This window comes from Phocoena sinus, chromosome 4 (genome assembly GCF_008692025.1).
Source record: "Phocoena sinus isolate mPhoSin1 chromosome 4, mPhoSin1.pri, whole genome shotgun sequence".
Lineage (NCBI taxonomy): Eukaryota > Metazoa > Chordata > Mammalia > Artiodactyla > Phocoenidae > Phocoena > Phocoena sinus.
This window is the reverse complement of record NC_045766.1, coordinates 100,834,316-100,837,227: the sequence shown is the minus strand read 5'-3', so window position 1 is coordinate 100,837,227 and position 2,912 is coordinate 100,834,316. Positions and strand designations below refer to the sequence as shown.

Sequence of the window (2,912 nt, the reverse complement as noted above, 5' to 3'; positions counted from 1 at the left end):
CTGTCCTATCCTTTTTCATCATCAACCTTATTATTGTCTGGTTTAATTGTCCTGTATTTGTTTTACAGAAATGATCAAAGATATGACTACTTTCTTATTTTTCTTCTAATAAAAAGCTAACACACTATAAATTCCCTTTTGTGCTTTTTTTTTAAACTAACAATATATTCTAGAAATTATTCCCTACCAGTTCAAACAGATCTTTTTATAGATGAATATTTCTACAGTACATGGATATACCATAGTTTATTCAACCAATATCTTGTGAATGGGTGCTTAGGCTGTTTGCAATATTTTGCAATTATAAATATTGCTGTGATGAATATATTGGAAATACCTATTTTCATATTGTTAGAGGCATGTTTTCAGGATAAATTCCCAGAATTGGAATGCTAGTTAAAATCTAAATGTACATATAGTTTTGTTACATATTCACAAATTCCTCTTCAAACTTGCATTCCCATCAGTAACATATGAATATCTGTTTTCTAAAGTATTGTCGACAGAATATGTTTCCATATATCACTTTCACATATATATATATGTCATTTCAGTGCAGGGCTTACTTGTATTTCTCTAATTATGAGGTAGCTGGCACATCCTGTCATAGGGTGTAGAACCATTTCTACATCTTTATTTGTATTGCCTATTCTTACCTTTTCTCCATTTTTCCTATGGGGTTCTTGAGGTTTTTTTTCCCCTAAAAAATTTAGGACTTATTTTTATATTAGAGATGTTAGTCTTTCATCTGTGATATATATTGCAAATATTTTCTCCAGTTTGTTAGTTATCTTTTTTTATTCTGTTGTTTTGCCACACAATAGCCTTTTAAATTAATTTTATGTAATCATTTATCAATTATTTCCTTTATCACATCTTTATTTTGAGTCACTTTTAGAGAACAATTCCCCATATTCAAGTTATAAATGACTCTATTCTTGCTTTCTTTGGAAAATTGTATGGCTGTCTTATTTCTTTTTGCTGTTGTCAATAATTTGTCCTAATATTATGTCCCCTATTTATTGTGTATATAAAAGCTATTGATTTCTAAATATTAATTTTATTACATGCTACCTTTTAAATTATTTTATTATTTTAGTCTTAGGGTTTTTTTTTAGTTTTGAAAAACGTTTTATTCAAGAATTACATAATTTCAAATATGTTCCAAAATACAGTTTCCTAGATTGCTACAAAAGAAAGCATATCCAGTAAGAAATTTAAATCATTAAATATATTTCACTAGTATATACATACAGAAGGCCAAGCAATTAATATTTAGCCCTGGAATGTGTACCATGTCTTTCATTTTTTCTTATTAAAGGCTCAATTCAGCACTTTGTATAGGCTATGTACAACAGGCAAAGTTCAGTGTTCATAGAAGTCTGACTTTAGCTGCTTCAATTTATAGCTGTGGTAGTTTGTCCACAGGGGTGTCAAATTTGAAGTCTGTAGGAAACAGATCTGGGGCCTAAGGATAGATTAGTCTGTAGGACTGTCTGATTGTAACACCAGCAATATCTCCAATTTCTTTTTGGGTCCTTTACTTAGCTGATGCCTGTGAGGCCATGTAAATGGCAGCTGCTGCCACAGATATCAGGCTCCTTCCAGGAACCAAGTCCAATTCCACAGCTTTATGGGCTATATGTGTAGCTGCCATCTGTACTTGTTTAGGAAGGCAAAGGTTGGAACAAAACCTGGACATGAAGTCCCCAGTTGTAATCAAATCCACACTGGTTTCTAAAGCTTTCAAAATAAGTTTAAAACATCGACCAATTTCTTTCTTAGAAATTTGTGATATAGCACGTATTTCTTTAAATGTCCTAGGAACTCCTTCCTGTCTGCAGGCAATATAGAGACAAGCAGAAGCTATGGCATCATTAGCCCTTCCCTTCAGGCTCTTCTGTTCATATGCTTGCTTGAATAGATTATTTGTTCAACCAACTATATTTCGAGGGAGGTTGATTCTGTCTGCCATGGTAGTGATTTCTTTGAATGCATTCATCATCGCCCGATCAGAACTACTTATGGTTCTCCTATTCTGGTACTTAGAATTACCACATTCATCCAAATTTGCAGCTCCTGTACCCTTGCCATTCATAGTAGACAAATCTCCATCACTCAGAAGAGGATTCTGAGAATCTCCAACTCGAGATGGATCTTTTGTTGCTACAACCAGACCACATTCAGGACAGATCATATCACCAGCTCTGTAGTCCTCCACTAAGATCGTATCTGGATGGTTTGGACATGTGACTCTTGGAAGAGCATCCAAACGGCTGGTAGACACCATCTTCACGGACACTGTGGTTCCAGCCACCAGGTACAACAGATGCACTGCAGACACGAAGAGATTGTATAGTCCTAGTTTTTAATATTGAGTTTCTGGGATTTAACATAAATTCTTAGGATATATAAACTTATTTCATATAAACTGAGACTGTTTATTTCTTGTTTTATAATTCTTATTCTAATTGATATATTTTGTCTAACTGTATTGGCTAATGCCTCCAGAAAGTGTTGATCCTTAACAGGTACTGGTTCCTTGTTCCTAATCTTAGTGGAAATGCAGTTAGTATTCACATGTTACATAAGATGATGGCTTTAAGATTTAGAATATATTATATATATTCTGTTAGAATATATTTAGAGTATATATCTTATCCTTACACACACACACATTTCTACTTATTTGAAGATTTTTTTCCAGAAATAGGATTTAAAATTTGTCAAAAACTTTATATCTATGAATATGGTAGATTATATTCATAATTTGACAATATTAAACAAATCTTGCATTTCTGGAATAAATTACACTTGGTCATGGTAAATCATTTTCATAATATGATATTGGGTTTATTAACTTATATTTAATACTTTGCATTGATATTTCACAAGTAATATTCTTTTTCTGG

General features: G+C 32.5%; 1 pseudogene; it reads right to left on the bottom strand.

The window, feature by feature from the left end:
- Positions 1-1,402: 1,402 nt before the first annotated feature.
- LOC116753579 lies at positions 1,403-2,290 on the bottom strand (annotated as a pseudogene).
- Between the last annotated feature and the right edge of the window lie 622 nt (positions 2,291-2,912).